We start from the raw sequence: 15,586 nt of genomic DNA, 5'->3' as shown, positions 1-15,586 counted from the left end.
CCCCTACCACCTCTGTCCACCCTTCTCTCTCCTTACAATATCTTTGTATTGTTCATGTCTGCTCATTTTGTTATGTGATTCACCCAATCCGTGTTACCATTGGTTTGCTCACTGGAGACTGCTTGGTGCAGTAGAGGGCATGCAACTGAAGACAGTGATTCTCTCTCATCCAGACTCTATTCTAGAGCCAATAGTTCAGAGGTAAAGAGTAGGGCCCCTTGAGCCACACTCCATTTCTTGGATGACTGTTGATAGGACTTGTCTTCTGTTGACCCAATGCAGGTATCCACAGTTGATGACTTAATGATTATGGTAGGTGTATTAAGTCTACAGAAGTGACATTTGGTACTTCTTCATTGTAGTTTCTTTTTTTTTTTTAACATTGACTCTGTTTTTATTAAAAACAGCTATTTTCATAACTAATATTCAAATTAATGTCATTGTTACTACTATTTAAAAATAGATGGAAATTGTTTTTTTCTTTTTTTTCTTTATTTATTAAAGATTTCTGCCTTCTCCCCTCCACCACCTCCCATTTCCCTCCCCCTCCCCCATCAAGCCCCCCTCCCTCATCATCCCTAAGAGTAATCTGGGTTCCCTGCCCTGTGGGAAGTCCAAGGACCACCCACCTCCATCCAGGTCTAGTAAGGTGAGCATCCAAACTGCCTAGGCTCCCACAAAGCCAGTATGTGCAGTAGGATCAAAAACCCATTGCCATTGTTCTTGAGTTCTCAGTAGTCCTCATTGACCATTATGTTCAGCAAGTCCGGTTTTATCCCATGTTTTTTCAGACCCAGGCCAGCTGGCCTTGGTGAGTTCCTGATAGAACATCCCCATTGTCTCAGTGTGTGGGTGCACCCCTCGCGGTCCTGAGTTTCTTGCTCGTGCTCTGTCTCCTGCTCTTGATTTGGACCTTGAGATTTCTGACTCTTATATATATCTCATCTCTTCTAAAATATTCTGAGCCTCACAGGAGGTGGTGACTTGTTCGTGGATGGGCTCATGTCTGTGTATTTTCTGCATCTTAGACAGCCATAACTCTCTGCATTCACCACTATTCATTGCCAGGAGAAGCTTCTCTGATTAAGGCTGGGAGCTGCTTTTGTCTATGGGTATAAGCAAAGGTATTTAGAAGGCAGTTTGATGCTATGCCCATTTAATTAAGGCATGGACCAATTACTTCCATATCTGAGTTATTATCCAGGTTTATAGTACCCGGTATTGGTTCTTCTCTTCTTGGAGTGGGTCTTGAATAATTCAGAGGGCAACAGGACACCACCACCCTCGACAACAGTCAATCTCCTATTACACAGGTGAGCTAGTTTTGTTTTCCAACTGATTTCTTTTTTTTTTTTTTTTTTTTTTTTTTTTTTTTTTTTTTTTTTTTCTTTTTTTTTTTTCTTTTATTAATTTTTTATTCTTTTTTAATTAAAATTTCCACCTGCTCCCCGTTTCCCATTTCCCTCCCCTCCTCCCAAATATTGCCCCCTCCCCCCACTCCCCTCCCCCTATCCCCACTCCTCTTCTCCTCCCCCCACACCATTCCCCCTCCCTCTCGATACTGAAGAACAGTCCAAATTCTCTGCCCTGCGGGAAGACGAAGGTCTTCTATCTACGTCCAGGAAGGTGAGCTTCTAAACAGGCTAAGCTCCCACAAAGCCAGTTCATGTATTAGGATTGAAACCTAGTACCATTGTCCTTGGCTTCTCATCAGTCTTCATTGACCGCCATGCTCAGAGAGTCCGGAATCAACCCATGCTTATTCAGTCCCAGACCAGCTGGCCTTGGCGGGCTCCTAATAAATCAGTTCCACTGTCACAGTGGGTGGGTGCATCCCTCGTGGTCCTGATTTTTTTGCTCTTGTTCTCCCTCCTTCTGCTCCTCGTTTGGACCTTAAGAGCTCAGACCGTTGCTCCAAATTAAGAATCTGTCTCTACCTCGATCCATCGCCAGATGAAGGTTCTAAGGTGATATGCAAGATATTCATCAGTATAGGATAGGGTCATTTCAGGTTCCCTCTCCTTAGTTGCCCAAGGTACCAGCTGGGGACATATTCCTGGACACCTGCGAACCCCTCTAGAGTCAAGTCTCTTGCAAACCCTAAGATGGCTCCCTTAGATAGGGTATATCCCAAGAGATGCCACATCAAATGACAAAAGTATCTGTTCAACTATGTTCATAGCAGCATTGTTTGTAATAGCCAAAACCTGGAAACAACCTAGATGCCCTTCAATGGAGGAATGGATGAAGAAAGTGTGGAATATATACATATTAGAGTACTACTCAGCAGTAAAAAACAATGACTTCTCGAATTTTGCGTGCAAATGGATGGAAATAGAAAACACTATCCTGAGTGAGGTATCCCAGACCCAAAAAGAGGAACATGGGATGTACTCACTCATAATCGGTTTCTAGCCATAATTAAAAGACATTAAGCATATAATGTGTGATCCTATAGAAGTTAAATAAGAAAGTGAACCCAAAGAAAATCATATAGTCATCCGCATGGAGAGGGGGAAGTAGACAAGATTGCAGGGCAAAAACTGGGAACTTGCGGGTGAGGTGGCATGGGGCAAAGGGGAAATGGGATGAGAAATATGAGAAGGTGAGGATGGGAGGAGCTCGGGGGACTGGGATGGTTGGGATATAGGAAGGATGGATACGGGAGCAGCGAAGTATATACCCTATCTAAGGGAGCCATCTTAGGGTTTGCAACTGATTTCTTTATACATCCTTTATCCTAGAGAGCCCTTCCCTTTACCCACACCCTTATTTCCCCAATTCTCTTACCTAAGCCATTTTACCCTCAGTATTTTATCTTTATTTCCTGTAAACTCATGTTCTTCTATCTGCTATCCCTTCAGGTTCCTTCCTTCCTTCCTAGCTTTCAAAGATTCTCCATATTAGACACACCTTACTAAACAGTTGGGTCTAGGACCCTAATATTTAAAAAAGTAATATTGCCCTTAGGCCTGTGTTACCTTACTTAGACTATTTCCCCAGTTTTACCCATTTCTCTACAATTTCATTTTTCATTGCGGCTAAGTACTATTTTATTGTGTACATAGGCTGAATCTTTCTCATCCAGTTGTCGGTTGCTGGACATCTAAGTTGTGCCCATTAGAAAATTCCAGCTGTTGAAACAGACAGCAGTGAACACAAATTTGCAGGTGTTCTTGCAGTAGGGTAGAGAGTCCTTTGGGCATATGACCAGGAGTTTGGCTGGGTATAGGGAAGCTTTGTTTTTAGTTTTTTTGAGAAATCTAAACTGATTTCCAAAGTGGATGCACTAGCTTGCATTCCCATCCAGAATGTTCCCATATCTGTACCCAGTGTGTGTTGACGACAGCCATTCAAACTGGGGTGAGAAGGGATCTTACAGTAATTTTAATGTGCATTTTCATAATGGCTAAGACTGTTGAACACTTTTTAAAGTGTTTCCTAATCATGTGTATATCTTCTTTTGATATTTTTTGTTTAGGTTTATAACCCATTTTAAAAAATTGGGTTGTTTTCTTGGTGCATAGCTTTTTTTGAGTTCTTTGTATATTCTAGATACCAATTCTCATCAGAAGTAGAACTGACAAAGACTTTCTTCCATTTTGTGGGCTTCCTCTCCACCAATTAAAGTTTCTTTTGCTGTACACAAGCTTTCATGTTTCGTGAGATCCACTTGTCAGCTGTTGGTCTTATTTCCTGTTCTGCTGGAGCCCTTATCTATTCCTGTATGCTGATGTGCACACCCTATCCTTATCTATTCCTGTATGCTGATGTACACACCCTACCCTTTCCTCTGTCAATTTTAGACCAACCTTGGGTCTTTGATTCACTTGGAATTTATTCAGGCTGAGAGCTCGATAAAAGGGATCTCATTTCTTTCTTCTATGCACTGATATCTAGGTTTTGCCACACCATTTGTTAAAGATGCTCCCCTTTCCCCATTGCTTAGTTTTGGCATCTGAGTATAAAATATCAGACACACACACACACACACACACACACACTTATAAAACAATAATAATTAAAGAAGAAGAGGTTATTGACTTGGGGGACTTGGGAGGTGGGCCTGAGTGATATGGTGATGTAGATTTAGTCTTCATGTATAAACTTCTCCAAGAATTAAACATGAATGATAGGGAAGATTACTAAAAAGGTACTTCAGAGTCTGATTTTCCAGATGCTCTGTAGAGGCACAGTCTGTAAATAGTTTTTGTCACTGAATGCTGTAGTGAAAGACTGTCCTTTAAAGTTTGCTCAGAGAGTGAATGCTAAATCTTTTTTTTCCATATAATACATTTGGATTGTATTCTTCCCTCACTCAACTCTAGGAACCTCCCTATCTCCCTACCCACTCAGCTTCCTCTTCTTCCTATCTCTCTTTAAAAAACATAAATAAAACAAAAATCAAAAACCAATTAAAAAAAAAAGTCAAACCAAAACCAAATAAACCACTTGCAAAGCCCTTCAAAGCTGACACAAACTAGTTGTGCTAGCCAGCTACTCCTGCTGGTGAGGCCGGAGAATGGTTGATACACTCAGAGACACTCCACTGGAGAAAACTGATTTTCCTTTTGCTAAAGGGCTCCAGTTGAAAGCAGCTTCTTGGGTAGGTGTGGGACCTTGCGTCCACTTCCCCCTTCTCAGTGCTGAGACCCTGCCCGGCTTGATCCTGCACAGGCCCCGTGAGTGCTGCCACAGTCTCTGTGACCTCATACATGACTTAGTCCTGTTGTATTTAGAAAACACTGTTTCCTTAAAGGCATCTATTGCCACGGGTCTTACAATCTTTCTGCCTCCTCTTCCACATACACCCCTAAGCCTTGAAGACAGGGTTTTGATGAAGACACCCCATTTAGGGCTGAGAATTCCTAAGCCTCCCACTCTCTGCACATTGCCCAGTTGTGGGCTTCTGTGCTAATTTCCATCTCCTGTAAGAAGTTTCACTGATGAGGGTTGGGGGAGGCAGTGATCTATGGGTATAGAAATATGTCATGAAGACTGAAGAACAGTTTCTTTTCACCTCCTATGCTAACTTGAAAGCTCAAGTCTAGTCTAATAGGTTAAAAATAAACGCCCTTGCATGCTCAAGCAGAAGAAACATGAAGTAAAATATACTAAAATATTAAAAAGATCAGGAGGCTATAGCTGCGTAGATTTATATCTGGACCCTATTCTACTTTATTGATATATGTGTCTGTATGCCAACGATGCTTTCTGTTATCATGGCTGTGTGGTATATGTGGTATAACTTGAAATCAGATGTGGTGATACCTCCTGCTTACTCTTTCTTTTCAGTGTTGCTCTGAGTATACCTGGTTTTTCTTGCTTCCATGTAGAATTTAAGATCTTTTCCTTATCTGTGAAGAATGACCCTGGCATTTTTATTGGTATTTAACTGGATTGTAGATTCTTGGTACAGGCGAGAGCAGGCTTTCTAAGGTTAAGGGGCACAACCATAACTGACTACTAACTATAGACGCTGCCCTTTCCTTAGAGAGGAGCCATCAGAATCAGAGATCAACAAGTCAAATGGCTCACAGAGTCTTGTGGGTCAGCTTCGTTATTTTATAGACACGATAAAACCTTGTGGTTTGCTTGTGGCAGAAGTGGATGGAAATCTAGTTTCTGTCCAGCCCAGAGTTTTCTCTCTGACTCAATACTCAGTCCCCCTCTCCCCGCTTGGCCATTGCCATCAATAAAAACATCTAATCACTACTTACCAGTGGTCATGGTACACTTTGCTAATGGCTTTTGAAAATCAATAGAGTGAAATAGAAAAATCACAGTGCCATTATTGAGCACAGAGCCTGTAATTTTGGTGCTAAAAATTCACAAGATTTTGCTTGTTTTTTATCTCAAATTCTTTTAAGTGTTAGAGCTAGCCATAAAATCTGGGAACCAAACTTACCTTGTAGCACTTATTGCTTATGACTCTGGGAATTATTAACTCCAGACACCAAGTTAAACTGGAACTAATTCTCGCCCTGAGGACCTCATGACACAGAGCAGTAGTTATGATCATTGTTGCTGAGGATACTTGCAAGGGTTCCTATGGTCAAAGCTACTGTTCCAAGGATAGCAAGTCATGGCCTGTCCTTTTCCCTTACTGGGTATAGGGCACTGAGGTCTTCCTTTTGTCAGCCCCCTCTTTCTGCTCTTCAGTCCCTGTCCTCAAGTTGTTCACCAAGCTCTATACTGGTATATGATTTGTATTTTAGAATTAAAGCTTTCCTGAAGGTCAGAGCAAAGCAGTAGCACTAGTCAGCTAATACAGGCCAGGCAGTGGTGGCACACACCTTCAATCCCAGTAGCTACACTAGTTAAGCCATATAGGCTGGGCAGTGGTGGTGCACACCTTCAATCCCAGCACTAGAGAGGAATATAAAACAGGAGGAGACAGGTCTCACGTTCTGTCTCATTCTGAGTTCATGGAGGCAGGATCCCCATTTTTGAGGTAGATGTAAGAGTCAGTGACTGTCTGCTTTGTTTTTTTCTGATCTTCATGTTGAACCCCGATATCTGTCTCTGGGTTTTTATTATTCATGCTACAAAGTTCTATCAAGTCTACCTCCTCATTTCTCATCCATCTCTCCTCTTTTCTCATTTCCTCAGCAAATATCTCAGTTCATGGAGTTTGGGGCAGTCAATTCACCTTGAAGAGTCAGTAACATATACAAGGATGGTATAAAGTTAAAAACTCTCAAGGGGAGGCATGCCGCCACCACGGTGAGAACTCCCATCAAGGGAAGGTCAAGGGAGAGCTAGGAAGTCAGGATAGAAGACCGAGGAACCCTAATGCAGGGAGGGAAGACACAACAGCTATGAGGTTCTGAGCCTTTCAGTGTGACAGAAGGAGCACCAGGTGACATGCTACCATGGGAACCAGCTTCTGCATGTCGACTCCATGATTATATGACTGCCAGGGGTATGAGCACTCCCAAGATTTGTGCATTTAGAAGCCTGGAACCTGTGGGGATCTGGGTATATTGCTGACAAATAAAATGTAGGTACCTGTTAAACTTCAGTTTCAGATAAGTAATTATTTAACTTAAGTTTGTACTAAATATAGCAATACTTGATGTTTCATATTTTTATCAAAATGTTTTTGTCTGAAATTCAAATTCAACTAGGCAATCTATTTTTCATTTGCTGTTTATACATTTTATATTTAAAAGACAGGGTCTTGGGTCCCATGCTCATTTAGAGGCTAGGTAGCCAACGATGACCCTTGACCTCCTATTTGCCTCCCAAGTCCTGGGATTCGAGACTTAGACCACTGTACTTGGTTTCTGTGAAGCTTGGGATCAAACCCACGAAAACATTCTGCAAAAGGAACTAGACCCTCAACTCCACATCTGCTGGCCCGTTTACCCTACTTAGATGAGAACGAGCTTAGCGGCGTGAGTGGGATAATCCATAAAAAGATCTCATGTGGACAATGGCAAAGATCAAGATATATCGGAAATGAATTCCCTCTTTATTGAGACAGCTTGGGCTATTTGAGATGAACTTAGAAGAAAAAGGCCAAGTGAAAGAAGAGAAATTTCCTTCAACCTTGAAACATTTCCTCATATTTCCTTCAACTCACTGTTCAAATGTCTCATCTGTGTCTACATGTATTCTGTTTGCTGTATTGATGGTATATGAAGGTTTAACTATTCACAAAAGCTAGTATGACATGGTTCAGAAACTTCATTTCTTTTTTCTTTTTTTTCTTTTTTTTTTTTTTTTTGATTTTTCGAGACAGGGTTTCTCCGTAGCTTTTGGTTCCTGTCCTGGAACTAGCTCTTGTAGACCAGGCTGGCCTCGAACTCACAGAGATCCACCTGCCTCTGCCTCCCGAGTGCTGGGATTCTAGTTTTTTGTTGTCATTCTTTTATTACACAAAATTTATTGTTTGAGAATATAATTATACGTATATGCAACACATTTTGGTCTTTTTATAACTTTCTTTTAAATTTATTCTCTGTGTCATTCATATCATTCACTTTTATCCCATTCATTTCCTTGCCTCTTTGTATCTGCCTTCTGCCCTGGCAACCTTTCCCACAAAATAAAGTAAAATAAATTTAGGAGAAAAGAAAGGAAGAAAAAAAGGAAAAATAATCTCATCATGGAGGGTGATGTGAGTCACGCAGTAAACCCTTTTATTCATAAATGTTTGCTTCTCTGGTTCAAGGCCTCTGGTTTCTGCTACATTGCTGATGCTGGGCCCTCACTGGGACTCCTCTTGGTTATTCTGCTGTTGCCCCATGTTATGGAAATCCTGAAGCTTTGGGTCTGCAGAACTGACCCCTGTATGTCTCCAGCAGATCACAGGTGGAGTGATGTTTCCATGGGTCAACGCAACAGGGTGGATGCAAACCTGAGCTCACAGAGACTGTGACAGAACGCACAGGGCCTGCATAGGTCAAAGCCAGATGAGGAACCAGCACTGTGAAGGAGAAGTGGATGTCAGTTCCTATCCCTGGATGTTCACAAAGGAGAAATTAGTTTTCTTTAATGGAGTCACATTAGGTATACAAACCACACTTAAGGGAGGTCCCATGCCCAGCAGTAGATGGAGAACACTAAACTTCCTGGTATTTTTGAAGATCTTTTTTCTCATAATGTATTTTTTGGCCATTTTAACCCTACTAGTCTTTGATTATCTATTATAGTTCCCAATTTTGTGTTTTTATGACTTTTATTATGTATATTGGTGTGTCTATTTTTCCATGTTCCCTCCCTTTAAAAATTTGCCTGTTTATTTTCTAAAGAAGAAAGAAAGAGAGGCGTTGGGGAGATGAAAAGGATCTGGGAAGAGATGGGGGATGGGGAGGTGGGACAGAATACATTGTAGGAAAATTTTTTGTTTGGTTAAAAATGAAAAATAAAAAAATACATAAAAATTACATTATTCCAGTGAACTCACAATTAAAATCACCACACAGCTAGAGTGTCTCAGAAGTTGCTTATGGTCTGTGGCTCTAACCACAGCCCTCGACAGTAGACTTCCTTGAGTCTGAGGTTTGTTATTCTTTCCCTGATGGGGCCACAGAATCCATGGGTGACCAAGGTCTTCATTTCATCTCGTTGCTTTGGTGATCAGTGTGCAGCCTGACTTGGTGTTAATGGCACATAGCCAAGGTGAGATCATCTCAGCAGCGCTATTTGCCAGGTAAACTTCGTGAAAATATGTGTTCATCAAGAGCCACAGACGACAAACCATCCAGTTCTATTCTGGGTGTTTTACTGTGGAAAGCTCTTAGCCAACACTACCACCATACCTGTCTGCCTCACATGTTTGGAAATATTAAAAATTCTATTGATGTTAGACATGCTGTCACATTCCTTTAATCCCATCACTGGTAAGGCAGGGGCAGGTGAATCTCTCTGAGTTTAAGGCCAGCTTGGTCTACACTGAAAGTTTCAGGTTAGCCAGAAATACACAGTGAGACACTGTCTCAAAAAAAGTATGTTATGTCCATAATTGTACCATGTATGAACCCAGTGAGTAGCTGTGTAGGAATCTCCATATTGACTTTAGTGCTGTAAAACTTCTGCATGACCAAGTCACTTGCTCTCCTTCCATTCAAGCCATTTTAGGGGTGGCGGTGGAGATGAGTAAGGAGCCCGACCTAGGTTTTCCAGAAAGCCAAGCCGTGTAACAGCTGGCACATCATGTTGGTGCCAATTACCTCAGCATCTAGACCCGACTGAACAGAGGCCATTCCTTCGCAACCCCAACCCACCTGCTCCATGTGCATCTGTTCAGAATTCCCAAAATTTTGTGAAGACTTTACTTACAAGTTTTGGAGAAGGAACTTAGAGAAACCCTTCACAAATAGATTCTTTTGATTTCCATCTTTGGAGTAAGTAAAATACTTTAATCAAAGTTCAACTTTCTCTCTTCTTATGTTCAGGTCAAGGGGCCTGGATGTTTTGATGTATAGTGAATTTCGCTTCCTGACTCATGGACAGCAGTCCTTTCTCGGCGTCTCCACATGGTTAGCATGCAAGTGAGGGTTTTTCTACATTACACAATTCCTATTAATGAGGACTCCACCATCATGACCTATAACCACTCCCTCAAGCATCAGCTATTAATATTATCACATTGACAGGATGAGATTTCAGCATATGAATTTAACAGAGACTCAAATATGTCAAGGAACATATACAATAGTCATAATGAAAAGAGGCTCACAGAAAAGATGCCTCAAAGAGTATAGATCAATGCATGACCAGAAAATGATGTGGTGGCATTGGGACTCAGGGTAAGCTATTGACTTTCTCATTCTTGGAAAGGGGCTGACCTGCTGTGGGCAGTACACTGTGCTGCTACAAGGTTCTTATCATTATTTTGTGGCATAGTGAGCACTCAGTGTCAGCCTAGATTCTCACGGGCCTTCTCCACTGAGCTTTGTCTCTGCAACCCTTTTTAACTTCCTCTGTCTTCCCTCTGGATCACTTGCACAGGGCCACAGCCTCTTGTACCATCTTCCGGTATGACCTTCCCTCAGGCTCTGCCTTTCCTTAATGAATCTCAGTTGCTATTTTCCAGGCCTGAATAAATGTCCCCTTGCTAATTCAATTCCTTTATGTCTTCATCAAGCATAGAGGATGTAATTGCCCTTTAAACTGACATGATTTTTATATTGACTTTTAAATACTCGCCTAACAAGACACTTCAGGTACATTATTTAATATTTATTATGTAGCATTTTAACAGAAAAGAAAACTTGCTCAAGACAAAGTACATTTTGCAATGCTGTCTTTCTCATTTCTTTCATAGAAAGAGAATTATTTCTTTCATTTTAATGATAAAATGTAATAGAATTTAATGATGAAAGGTAATAGAAGCAAAAGGGAGTCATTGATTTTGCTTTTCATCACTTACCCTGTGGGTAGAGCTTGAGACTCAGCTTGGCCTGAGTTGTGTGTGTTTATGCCCCATGCCTCTCGACTGCCTTCAGTGGAAGCTGAATTCATGCCCATGGAACTTGTTCTATAAGCTAACCATGACTTTTGCTCTCCCACTGATATGAAAGATTAACTCAGTGAAAAGGCAGAACCCTTTTTAAAATTTTTCTTTCCCAGAAAAATTCATTTAAACAGAAGGCTTACTCCTTGTTGAATTGATAATATATGTTTTGTCCCAACATTTAGGATCTTTTACCTTTTCATATAAATCAATTGGCTTGGCTACTACATCAACCAATGAGCACATGTCATAAGCAACCATCAGGGCTCCAAGTCTTTCGAACCTTTGCAATTCTGAAGGTGATGCTATGTGGAAAATCTCTTCAGAGAGTTTGCAAGGTAGAACGACTTCATTTCATTGTGTCCTTGTGTAGCAGGAATGAGGAATGCTCTCTAGCTCTCTTTTATACTAACATAGCTCACAAAAAGCTTCACTGTCATGACCTCGAGCCACCTCTCCAGGCCTCACCTCTTATTGCCCCATATTGAAGAGTTAAGATTTTACTATATGAATTTACTGTGGGATGCAAACACCAAGTCCATGTTAAGGAATGGATGTGGACACTGTAGCTGACATGTAGGGCAGCTGGGAGCAACTCTTCTCATTACATTGATCTGGCTCAGTTGTTCTCAAGGTGATGGAGGAAGGTCATTGGTTAATTAATAAAGAAACTGCTTGGCCCTGGTAGGTTAGAACATAGGTGGGTGGAGTAAACAGAACAGAATGCTGGGAGAAAGAAGCCAAGTCAGGCAGTCACCATGATTCTCCCACCCAACACAGACGCAGGTTAAGATTTTTCCTGGTAAGCCAGCTCGTGGTGCTACACAGAATATTAGAAATGGGTTAGATCAATATGTAAGAGCTAGCCAATAAGAGGTTGGAACTAATGGGCCAAGCAGTGTTTAAAAGAATACAATTTGGGGCTGGAGAGATGGCTCAGTGGTTAAGAGCTTTGCCTGCTCTTCCAAAGGTCCTGAGTTCAATTCCCAGCAACCACATGGTGGCTCACATCCATCTATAATGAGGTCTGGTGTCCTCTTCGGACCTTCAGGCATACACACAGAAAGCATATTGTATACATAATAAACAAATAAATATTAAAAAAAAAAGAATACAATTTGTTGTTATTTCGGGTAAAGCTAGCCGGGTGGCGGGAAGCAGCTCCCCACAACATCAAGGTATCACGTGACCTTGTCAAAGTCTATTCTTTCTTCAGCCATCATCAGGCACTAGGTATGTGGGCTTAGGTGCCCTTTGTTACAACTTGAGTCTCCTAATGGCTCACCTGGCCTTCAGCTGGAGGTGTTGTCTTGGGAACTTGTAGAGACTTTGTGACCTGTGGTTGGTTATGGAGGTCCTATCCTCTTATGGTGCTGGCCTGAGATCTTGTTTTCTGTGCCAGCATCATTGTTAATCTAGGCATTCCAGCCAGTGTGTCTTCACCGCCATGCAAATGGCTTCCTCTGAAAGTGTGACCACAAAGAAACAGCTCTTCTGAGTTTCTTCATCAGCTCTCTGTCACAGGGGAGTAATGGAAACACCTTTCCTAAAGCCCTAAAACTTTCACCAGTTTTGCATCTTATTTTCTCACCTTGTCTATGTCTGAAAGGTAACTTGAGTCCTGGCATGGCTTCTTCTGAGCAGCCAGCAATCACCTTTCCATACATCAGCTATGCTGTCTCCATTTCTCTCATCGGGCAGGATAGGAGCGCTTCACCAGACAGCAGTATTGAGAATGAGTATTCTGCTGTGAGCAATGGGGATCTTTGCTCTCATAAGCTGATACCCATGTAACCTTGGTGTTCATTTCTAATTGCAATCCATATCCCAGGATATTTATCCCATGACTCGGGGCTGAAAAATGCTGAGTTCACCACAATATTTGTATTTTCAGTACAATGTTTCCAACCATAGAGATATGAAAACTTAGAATAAGAACCTAGAGAGTAAATAGTATGAGAATTCCCACCAAACCAGTGAAGTAGGGTAGAGCAGAGACGAACGTCCATTCTCTTCCAGTCTTCAGTTCCTTCAGAGACTCACAGAGATATGACCTTGCAAAGTCCTAGCATAGGTTGGTCAGGAAGCTGTAGAAAAATCCCCTCTCTCCTATAAACTTGAGGCTGTTTATCACAGTACAACACATGCCCTCACTCTCAGCAGAGAATCAAGTCTTGAGTTGTCCTGACTGTGGTAAAGTGATCCTTTTTGCCTTATTAATTTTTGGGGACTGTTTTTTTTTTCTCCATTGAATGTCACTGTTCACTGAGCTATGTGGTGATTGGGAATGGTTCAGTTTCCCTTTGGTTTACATGGTGCTATCTTAAAGCTATTTTCATGCTACCAGTTTACTAGATACAAGCACACACCTTCCTTTGGGCATTGCAACCACATCCAAGTCAACTTATTTATTTTAATGCCTTGTGCTATGTCCCATGCCTCCACCATAATTGCATATGTGAACACAGAAAGCTGTAGAAGAAGTCATCTTATGACCTTGTGTTGCCGCAATGGTCTGTAGCATAGACATCTCACAGTGTGGGTAACTGTGTTCAGTCTTGGAAAGGCAACGGAATTCTCATCACTGAAGGCAAGTTTCAGATGTTCTCAGGCCTGCAAATTCCTCACACTGAAGGAATAAAAATGCCACTTCCACGGTTTCATCAGACCCCAGATGCTGTGCCTGGAGTTAATACACCATGGCTCCAGCTGATCAACAATATGAAAAGCATTTCTGCATGCTATGAACTGTGACTGCATATAAAACCCAATTAATGAACAGAGGATTTTGTTGGTAAGGATAAGAGACAAATAAAGTAGTAATTACCAAGAGAGAAATGGGTGAGACATGATTACAAAGCACAAAATTAAAAATGTAGTAAAATGTCCATACCTTAGGTAAATTATTTCCAGAGCATGTGTTCCCAGCATTTGTTTCTGGAAGTCCTAGGGCTCTATATTCATGAGGTATGCTCATTCATAAAAACGTGCATATAGTGTATGGGATTCTTCCAAGGTGTCTAATTTTTCAGCAGTCATTTGTGTATTTCAGAGCAAGAATCAATTTGGTATGTAATTGAGAGTGAAGTTTTCAAATTAAGAGCTGGATTCTGTATGTAGGCAATAGGGGTGGCATTGGTACCAGATCCTCCATACATTTCTTGATCTTCCTTCTGAGTTCAGAGTCATCATCAGCACACCTGTAGGTAGGTTATCTGCAGCAAGGAGCAGTGGACAGAAGGTTCTCTCTTTCCATTTGTACCCACGCATTGTGGACACACAGACGATATTTCCAGTGATTTCTCCTGCTAGTGTCTTGAGGTTAGCTGCATAGATGGAGCCAGTAATGGGGTTCAGGGTGTGAAGGGTGATGTCTCCTCTTGTTTCATCATGGTTTTGAAGGAAGAGTGAACATGTTTCACTGGTTCAGTGTTCGTGTGTTTAGGTACAGGCAGTTTCCATTAGACCCCAGAGCTCCTTTGACCAGAGCTTCCTACTCTGGATCACATATCCCCAGAAATGGGTGGGAATGGATGTTTAAAAGTAAAGGTCCACCTGAGGTCCCATCTCATGTATCCTGCCTTCATGATCTTGGTCTTTTGAGAACTGTGTATTCAAAGGATATTGTGGGTATTCCTAATTTGTTACTTGTAATGCTTGTGTCTTAACACTGGCATGTCATTTAGAATCACATATGAACTCTCTCAATCCAACCTTCAGTCAGCATGGCAGAACACAATAAATAGCTCTTAATCTTACTTGGGAAATATACTTGTAAATTTAACTGATGTGGGATTCCCCTCTGTGTGCTGTGAATACCATTGGTTAATAAAGAAGCTGTTTTGGGCCTGTGATAGAGTAGAACAGAGCTAGGTGGGGAAAACTAAACTGAATGCTGGGAGAAAGGAGGCAGAGTCAAGGAGAAGCCATGGAGCTGCTGCTGGAGGCAGACATGCAGAAACTTTGCTGGTAGGTCACAACCTCATGGTGGTGCACAGATTAATGGAGTGATTTATTAAAAGCAGTGATTTAAATAATATGGTTTCTGTGTGATTATTTCAGGAGTCTGGGTGGTCGGGAAACAAACAAGTGGCCTTTTTACAACATTTAATCAATATTCTTCTCTCATGCCAGGGATACATTTTTAGTAAAAACATTTAGTCCATAGCACAGAAATAGGGTCCCCAGAGACCTCTTTCCAAGTAGAAAATTCAAACTTAAGAAAATACCAGTTGATTTTCCTTTGTTCATGGTCTTAGTCAAGATATTACCAAGTAGTACTAAGAGAAGAAACAATAGGCTGCAACTGATCAAAACAAAAGAAATCAAATATCAGTGTGTGCATTGGGATATTTACTGTGTTTCTTCTCCAATAGGCTGCAGAATTACTTCCTCCTTTTTGAGATAGTCCTTGTCCTCACCATCTCTTAAAAATCTATCGCAACCATTTCAAATCAAAGATGCTACCTTTGGGGTATATTTCAAGAACCCCACTAAGATGTAAACTACTTCTGACCAATCTTCAATTGATGAGTACTTACCTGTGATGTGTTAGAAGTGTCTTTATAGCTTCCCAATTATGAATGCCGCTACTGTTTTGTCAGAGTCCTGTCTGACACT

The sequence above is a fragment of the Chionomys nivalis genome, chromosome 14, assembly GCF_950005125.1.
Source record: "Chionomys nivalis chromosome 14, mChiNiv1.1, whole genome shotgun sequence".
Classification (NCBI taxonomy): domain Eukaryota; kingdom Metazoa; phylum Chordata; class Mammalia; order Rodentia; family Cricetidae; genus Chionomys; species Chionomys nivalis.
Note: the sequence above shows the minus strand (reverse complement) of the source record.